This window comes from Canis lupus, chromosome 19 (assembly GCF_048164855.1).
Source record: "Canis lupus baileyi chromosome 19, mCanLup2.hap1, whole genome shotgun sequence".
NCBI classification, from domain to species: Eukaryota; Metazoa; Chordata; class Mammalia; order Carnivora; family Canidae; genus Canis; species Canis lupus.
In genome coordinates this window covers 58,467,722-58,476,625 of record NC_132856.1, presented here as the reverse complement: position 1 = coordinate 58,476,625, position 8,904 = coordinate 58,467,722, and the positions used below count along the sequence as shown (strand labels likewise).

Below are 8,904 nucleotides of genomic sequence, written 5' to 3'. Positions count from 1 at the left end.
TGGTGGGTGCGTGGAGGCCTCGGTGCAGGGAAGGGGGGGGTCCGCTGGGCTGCTCCCGGCTCTGCCCCCCTCCTCCCTGCCCTGCCAGGCCCTCAGTCCTGGTCACCACCACCAGGCCCTTGCACACCTGCCTCAGCCCCTTCCCCGGGAAACCGCACCACCGTGCTCCTGAACCCACCAGGGCTCCTTGCCCTGGGGATCAAGTGTGAAGTCCGAGTGTGTTTGAGTGTGTTCCGGGCCCCACCGCCTGCCCCTTCCTCCCATCCCCCCACCCCAGGGCCAGCTCTTCCTCAAGCCTGCGCTGCTGCCAGCAGCCTCAGGGCCTCTGCATTTGCTCTGCCCTCTGCCTTCATCCCTCCTTGGCCAGTTTGCAGTCACTCGTGCGTGTGAGTGACCGGGCTTTCCCACCGTTGTGCCCTCACCCCGCGTGGCAGTCTGCAGAGTGCTCAGCGGATGTTTGCCGGAAGAATGAGCCTTTCTACCTGGACCTCCTGTGAATAGCGTGGGGACCCGTGGGTGCCCCTGAGCTCCGGAGGCGCCTCACCTGCTGCGAGGCGACTTGTCAGAACACACGCTAGAGTCACGGAGCGCAGGGTCCCTATTTCCATCTGCCAGGTGGGATACGGCGGGTCCCACGTGGAAGCAAGACAGGGCAGGAATGGGACTAGGAGTGGGGTGTCCTAGCCTCCAGGACAGGCCTGTCCCGCACCAGCCAGGGGTGAGCACGCTGTGGAGTCCGGCGGGCCCCGGGGGGTGGGGGGGCACCCTCACTCCCATCGGGCTGGGAACACCAGTGCTCAGCTCGTTTTAAACGCAGGCCCTTTGCTGCTCACTGCGCTCACGGTCCCATTTCACAGATGAGCAAATCGAGGCTGGGAGATGACATTGTCCCCAGGGAGGGCCGTGAGCGGAGGGCCCCGGGTGTGTAACCTTGTACTCTCCCACCCCCGGTCCTCCCTGCCCGCCGCATCCTCCCAGCTGCTTGGATGGCAGCTTGGCGTCCGCTCAGCCACCTGTGACTCAAGCAGGCTCTGTTCCCAGACTGTCGCGTTGGCTGGAGGCCCAGAAACTGCATCTCGGGAGGCCGCAGGCCAGGGCCCCCCGCAGGACGGGGGGTGGGGTGGCTCCCTTCCTGGCCACAGAGAGGTCCAGAAGGAGGATGTGGGCAGCCCTCCCGCGCGGCTCCCCACCCCCAGGAGCAGCCTGGGCCGCACAGACGAGTCATCGTGACGGGCCTGCCATGCAGCCTCGGGTGGTCACTTCCCTTCCCCGGGCTTCTGGGTGTCCCTTGTGACACCTGCCCCTCCCAACACCCACTTCCCAGGACCCCCGGAGGAGAGCGTTACTGAGCACCTATGGTGTGCCAGGCCGCGTGCTGGAGGGGGGAGACGCTCCGGGAAATGTGGGGGTTCACCGCAGCTGGCGGGGGAAGCAGGTTCATGAAATAATCATGAAGCGGGTGGAAATCTCAGCAGAGACACCCAGTGCCCAACCTGGGCGGGTGGGGGGCAGGGACGCTTCTGCGAGGAGGGGCGCTGGGGGCCAGCCCTGCAGGCAGACAGGTAGACGGGAACCACGGCCTGGGGTTTGGGGTTCGAATGGGGATCCTGCCCCCGCCAGGCTGCGGGGCGGGCAGGGAGGCCTCGGCGGCGGCGGCTCAGGACCCGCACGCGGCTGTTCCCTCTGCAGCGCCCTTAGACCCGTCCTCCCCGCCGCCCCTGGCTCCCGTCTCCGCCCCTTGCCTGCTCCGGGTGCTCTCCCCACTTAGATACTCTGTAATTTACTGATTTATCCTCTTTATCGTGGACGCTTCCTCCTTTGCTGCCGTGGCTCTGGGAACGGCGGGCGTCCAGTAGATACTGGTTGAAGGGCTGAGTGACCCAAGTGTTGTTCACGGCCGTGGACTGGCTCCCAGAGGTGGGGCTGCTGCTTCTTTTTTTTTTTTTTAATATTTTATTTATTTATTCATGAGAGACAGAGAGAGGCAGAGACACAGGCAGAGAGAGAAGCAGGCTCCCTGCGGGGGGCCCGACGTGGGACTCGATCCCGGGACCCCAGGGTCACGCCCTGAGCCGAAGGCGGATGCTCCACCGCTGAGCCACCCAGCTGCCCGAGGTGGGGTTTCTGAGTGGGAAGTGGCACCCCAGTTTTCCTCTCGGCACCTACCACTTCCTGCAACCACGGCTCGTCTTCTCCTTTCTGTTCGCGGTGTGTCCCAGGGCAGCGCCTGCAGAGTGCAGGGACCGTGCCTGTCTCACGCACTGCCGTGTCCCCAGAGCACACAGTGGGTGCTCAGCAAACAGCTAGAGCGTGCACGCTGGCCTCTGCTGCTCCTTTGCATCTAGCAGGGTGGGGGAGGTGCGCCCAGCATCCGCAGCAGGAGGGTGCCAGCGGGGGAAGGGCACCGTGTGGAATCCGGGTGGGTCAGGCCTCCCACGTGGTGGGCGGTAGCACCTGGTTGCCAGGGTGACGACCACCTGTGCTGGGGATGTTGCCGTGGAGGTGGACCACCCTGGAGGAGAGCACAGCTGCAGATGGGAAAGCCTTTGTGGGGGACATGGAGGTGGCGGCCTGCCCCGGGGGCTCCTGGAGCCCTGCTGTGTCCCTCTGGGTGGGGTGTGCCTGGGTCACGGGCTCACCCATCTCGTGCCCTGCTGCCTGGGAAAGCCAGCAGGAGCCCTTAGGTGGCAGTAATTGTTTCCAAAATTAAAATCCCTGGGGCGCCTGGGGGGGCTCAGCGGTGGAGCGCCTGCCTTTGGCTCAGGGAGTGACCCCTGGGTCCCGGGATCGAGTCCCTCATCGGGCTCCCCGCAGGGGGCCCGCTTCTCCCTCGGCCTGTGTCTCTGCCTCTCTCTCTGTGTCTCTCATGAATAAATAAAATCTTTTAAAAAATTAAATAAAATTAAAATCCCTTCTCCCCGTGCCTTCTCCCTCCAGCATGATGCGCAGGATTGGTGGTCGTGGCCGGGGAGGGAGGCTGTGGGGCGGGCGGCCTGGGAGCTGCAGGTGTGGCACCGGACGAACGGCTTCCCCTCTGCAGCTGGAGTGGAGTCATCGGTTGCCGAGAGGCCAGCGCGCAGGGACGGAGGCCTTGGGCCCCAGGTACCTACCTGTCCCCGCGGTGTGACCTCGAGCTGGGGACCTAACCTCTCTGGGCCGCGGTGGGGCCTCACCTGCAACGTGGGGATGACAGCGAGTCCCTCCAGGTTGTCAGAGGACGAACGGGGAGGTCGTACCTGCGAGACCGACTGCTCCAAGCTCAACGGCCAGGAGCGATTATCGGGTATGGTTTACGGGGTCAGCATTTCCGCACGCTGCGCACCGTGCACCTGGGATGCCGGGTCCCCAGGCGCAGCTCCGTGGTCGGGCTGGGGAGACAAAGGGGTCCCCGGTCCGGGCTGCAAGGCGAGTGTCACGGGAGGGTGGTCTGGAGTTGAGTCACGCGGCTCCGTGTGGCTGCCTCGGTGTCTACTCTGATTGGCTTGGTGGCCCCCGGGCGGGGGAGGGTTAGCCTGGCATCGGCCCCTCAGACAGGTGCACGCCCCGGGGGCGCATCTGGGGCACACCAAGTGCCTGCCCCTGCCATGACTCCCACGGCCCCCCTGGGATCAACAGGTTCCCCACCGCGGGGGGGTTTCCCCAGGGGCCCCCTAACTAGGACCCTGACGAGTCCACCAAAACCCCTGCTGTCCCTCAGCTGAAGCCCAGGGACCCCAAAACCCATGGACCCTAATAAAGGCACGTGCCCGGTCCTGCCGCTCTCACTGCCGGCACCCTGTCCGGCTCCCCCGGGCCCGGGGGCTCCTGAACTTCTCCGGTCCTTCCATGGAAACAGGCTCGCCATCCAGTGCCCCGGGGCTCTGCTGAAGAATTGTCGATTTAGGGGCACCTGGGTGGCCCAGCCGTTGAGCATCTGCCTTGGGCTCAGGGTGTGACCCTGGGGTCCTGGGATCGAGTCCTGCATCGGGCTCCCTGCGGGGAGCCTGCTTCTCCCTCTGCCCGTGTCTCTCATGAATAAATAAATAAAAATCTTTAAAAAAAAAAAAGAATTGTTGATTTAACAAAGTCACAACAAGGGGACAGTGCGACTGGAAATCTAAGAGCGAGGGAGCAAGAAAAGGTGAGTATGAAGAGGCGCTCGGGGGCGCCCGGTGGGCTCAGTCCATGGAGCGTGTGACTCTTCATCTCAGGGTTGTGAGTTTGAGCCCCACGTCGGGTATAGAGATGACTTTAATATATAAAATCTTAAAAAAGAAAAAAAGAGGTACTCAGGCTTTTTCTGAAGGGAAGTAGGGAGGCCCAGAGGATTCTAGGCAGGGGTGGGGTGGGGGACATGAGGATTGGCCTTGTGTGGCCACGTGGGAGGGATCTAAGCATGGAAACTTCGAGAAGCGTCCCCCTGCCGCAGGACATCCCACGCGGAGCATGTTCTCGTTTCAGAATGGAATTCAGCCTCCACCCTTAAAAACACACCCTCTGGGCAGCCCGGGTGGCTCAGCGGCTTAGCGTCGCCTTTAGCCCAGGGCGTGACCCTGGGGTCCCGGGATCGAGTCCCGCGTCGGGCTCCCCCCTGCTTGTCCCTGCCTGTGTCTCTGCCTCCCTCTGCCTCTCTGTGCTTCTCATTAATAAATAAATACAATTAAAAAAAAAAACCCACACACTCTGCTCTGCTACACGTGGAAATTAATAGCCTCCCCTGCAGATCCCAGTAGAACCGCTTGTGCACGATCACGGTTTGTTATGGAAATTTTATAAAAAAAAAAAGAAATTTTATTATTATTTTTCTTTTTTTTTAAATAGGCCCCCCTGCCCAATGTGGGGCTCGAACTCAGCGACCCCAAGATCAAGACTCCCATGCTCCATGGGCTGAGCCCACCGCGTGCCCCTGGAGATTCTCAAACACAAGCGAAAGCCGAGGGCGTCATACAGCGAACCCCCCACGAACCCATCGCCCGGGGGCCCTGGGGCTTCGTGAGTGCGCCTCAGGCTCCGCCGCAGTACACCCCTGACGTGTGTGATTCTGTCCACATCTAACATATCAGGACTTAAAAAAAAAAAAAACCCAAATCCAACAATTCCATTTTCATCCTTTACAAATTTTTTTAAAAGATTTATTTATTTATTTACAAGAGACACAGAGAGAGACAGAGACGCAGGGAGCCCGACGTGGGACTCGATCCCAGGACTCCAGGATCACACCCTGGGCCAAAGGCAGAAGCTCAACCGCTGAGCCACCCGGGCGTCCCTATTATTTGTTCCTTAAATGCTTCAGGATAGATTCTGAAGGGAGGCTTGTCAGCACCTGCTGATGGATGGGATGTGCAGGGAGGGAGGCACCCAGGGGGACCCCGAGGTTTGGGGCCTGAGCAGGTGGCGGGGGATGGTGGGAGCAGGGCGGGGTGTGGAAGGGGCAGGCAGCAGAGGCCCTGGGTGCACAGCGTCCCCTCCCCGAGAGCCAGAGCCGCCCCACGAGGCCTCACCGGGCAGTGCTCCGAAACCAGGAGGGGGATCCCAGTGAGGAGGCGGAGCGGGCAAGGAGGGCCAGAGGCCCTGGCCACGACCACGAACGGGAGAAAAGACGCGACACTGTGCTCCCAAGAAATCCCTGCCCGGGGAGGGGCTGCTGTGTCCCCCGTTAACAGATGGACAGAGACCAAGCCCGGGCCCGCCCTCGTACCCTCCCCTTCATCCGCTGCCCGCGAATCCTTCCTCGAAACCAGGCTCCGAGCCTCTGGTGACATCCGGGTCGGGCACGGATTGCCCTCAAGCCCCCCCCACCCGCTCCAGCAACTCATGTCTGGAGCGCGGGCAGGAGGTCACGGCGTGGTGAGCCACCCCCTGCGTGGGCAAGCCCTCACCCCCCCCCCCCGCCTCCCTTGTGCGGGGAGGCGGGGGGGGGGGGCGCGTTCCTCCCTTGTGGTCTCTCTCCCGCCTACCCGGGAACCTGCCGGCCCGGGAGCACTTGCGAGGGACCGATTTCCAGCCCTGAGCAAGAGAGGGACACTCGCTCCTTCCCACCGAAGCCGCACACAGGTGACCAGGAGTTTCTGGAAGGGTCAGAGAGCATTTCTGCAGGCGGGCCGTGGCTCCGGGTGCTGTCCCTGGAGACCGTGGGAGACCCCCACGTCCATCCCCAACGTCCCCCCCACCAGGATGCATCGGGAAACGCTGCCACCAGCTCCGGCCGGGCCACTTGGGCAGGAGGATGCTTACCCATTTTGCAACACGGCTTGGCCCCAGGATAAGCCGGAGGGCGAGGAGGTCTGGCCATAAAGGGGTGGTGTTCACTGTCACATGGGGCCACGTACGCACAGCCCCTCCGTCCTGCCTGCGTGGCCCCCGGGGGCGACCCCCACGGACACAGGGCCCCAGAGGAGGGACGGCACAACCCAAGCCCCAGCCGGCGCCGCTAGCCCCGGCCCCCCCAACCCGCCACCCAACACTTCCCGGGCCTGACGCAGACGTTCGATCTCGCCTGGAAGGCCGCCCGGGGGCCTCGCGCCCTCCGCCGTGACCCGGGGCTTCTGCACCTGCTCCGCCGGGCCGCCTGCCACCCCCGCACCTGCCGGGGACCTCAGACGGCCGAGCCTCCGGGAGGGCATGGAGGGCTGTGTCACTAGGCCAGCGAGCTGTGTGACAGGAGGGGAATCCCGTCCTCTTCCGATCGCCCACGAATGTGCACCCAGAGCCTCGGGAGGGCTGCGGGGCTCAGCCAGTGACGGGCCACGGGATGGGGGCCTGGAAGAGGGACAGCCCCAGGCCCAAAGGAGCTGCGCTCCCACCTCTCCCCAGTCATGGCCACGGCTGGCTGACAGGCCCGAGGCTTCCGGACGTTCCCAAGAAGACCACGGCCACCCCGTGGGCCCCCGTGGAGGGGCTGGGGAGCTCCCTCTCCCCCGGGAGCTACTCTCAGCTGCGCAGAGGCTCCGGCCTCTCCCGGGCCAGCCTATGGCCCGAGCAGGTCCTGCCTTGCACCATCTCCCGCAGGGACAGGATCTGGTTAATCCCCACATGCGGGACGAGGGGACCGCCGGACGGGCTCGGTTTGTAACGCTGGTAGAAACCCCTTTGAAAAAAAAAAAAAAAAGAAACCCCTTTGAAGGGCAAGAATAATCACCCCTGCCAACGGCAGTGCCCCAGTAAACCCAGAGCCCAGCGAGGCCTCCAGGCCTTAACATGCACATTCCTCCCGGCCCCAGGCCAGCGTCCCCCAGGACCCCATCCTGCCCCTCGCAAGCCGGTGGGGAGGCCTGGGGGGCCCGTCCCTACACTGGCTTAGCCCAGGTGCCTGGAGGCCCTGTGGGGCTCCCGGTCCCTGCATCTCCAGACACCCCGTCCCGCCGCAGGGCGTCCGGGACAGAGCACCCCCCTCAGGCGCTGCTCCTGCATTGAGCTCAGTGCCCCCCGGACAGTGCGGGTGACAGGCTCCGCCGCCGCCCCTCCCAGGACCAAGAGACTCCCCACGGGGACCGGGCTGTGGAGCTGCCCGCACCTCCCACCCGCTGCCCTTCCCGGGCTCCTAAGTCCTGGGGAGTGGAGGGGGGGGCTTCAGGAGCCCCCGGCGGGTGGATGTCCCACGCGGCACACAGTGGTCACGGAAGATGGGCGGTCTCCGGGTCCCTGCGGGGGTGTCAGAGGATGCCTGGGGCAGCAGGGGGCGGCAGGAGGCCGGCCCGGCAGCGCCCCACAAACAGCCGCTAAAGGAGCCGGCCCCTCCGCCTGCAAGCTCGCCCGTGTGCAAAGCCCCTTACGTCCGGGTCCTCGACTGAGTGCTCGCCCGTTTCACGGGCCAGGAGGCCTGGGAACAGGCATTGGCGGCCGTGGGGGGCTCCGGGTCCACGGCGGAGGGTCCCACGCTACTCGGCCCATCCGGGTCCTCTTGCTGGTGCTCGGCGGTCGGCGTGCGGTCCTTCCTTGGCGGCATGAGCAGGAGGGGATCGCTCCCTCCGAGCTCCTGGGCCCGGGGTGGGGAGGGCAGGGGGTTACTTCCTTTCCCTGTGCGCCCCCCTTGCGTGCCCCCCTCCCAGCCTTGCGCCCCAGCACAGGAGGGGAAGGCTGGGGGAGAGGCCGCGGGGGGTAGCCCAGCAGAACCAGGCGGTGCGCACCGGCCTACCCGCTACCAGAGCCACCGCGCCAGGCAGCTGGGGACCAGGTGGGGACGGGCAGCGCTGACCGCGAGCAGCATCGCCATCCTGCCCGCCTTCGGAAGTTTCCAGGCTCTGCCGTGGGGCGGTGTCCCGGGGATCTGGGGGGCCCTGGGCTCACGCTGGGGCCTGCCCCCCCGCCCCGCGTCTGCTGGGGGCGCCGGCACCGCCTCCCAGAGCAGGGCCTCGGCCGACAACAGCCAAGGCCTCTCGGTCCGCACCCGGAAGCCGTGGGCCGGGGTGACCGTGTGCACGTGGGGCAGGGCCAGGCCCTGTCCGCGGCCGCAGCGCCCACCGTGTGCCGAGGCCGGTGCGTGACCCGGCGGCCGGCTGAGGTGCGGAGGGTGGGGGTGGGATCAGTGTCGCCTGCCCGCCTGCCGCTGGCCTTGCCCTCGTTTCACCCCCTCCCTGCTCGGTTTCTCCCGTCTCCCCCTGCACCTCCCGGTTTCTGGCCTTCTCTTTCTCTGGCTCCTCGCAAAGTATTAACATTTCAATGTAATATTAAATATTAAATCTCTCCTTGTGAGACGTTGAAACATTAATAAGGGGCTGACACCCCCCTTCCAGCACCATCTTTAATTTCAGGGCAGCACCATCCCTCCGGATCTTTCTCTATACATTTAAAGGCACAGAAACAGGGGGCGCCTGGGGGGCTCCGTCGCTGAAGCATCTGCCCTCGGCTCGGGTCATGATCCTGGGTCCTGGGGTCGAGCCCTGTGTCGGGCGCCCTGCTCAGGGGGAGCCTGCTTCTCCCTCTGCC

General features: G+C 64.6%; 1 long non-coding RNA gene across 1 annotated transcript; it reads left to right on the top strand.

The window, feature by feature from the left end:
- On the top strand, positions 1-4,006 carry LOC140611390 (uncharacterized). Its single transcript, XR_012012624.1, has 3 exons — positions 1-1,917; positions 2,938-3,102; positions 3,207-4,006. It is a non-coding gene; the product is annotated as an uncharacterized lncRNA (long non-coding RNA).
- Positions 4,007-8,904: the final 4,898 nt, after the last annotated feature.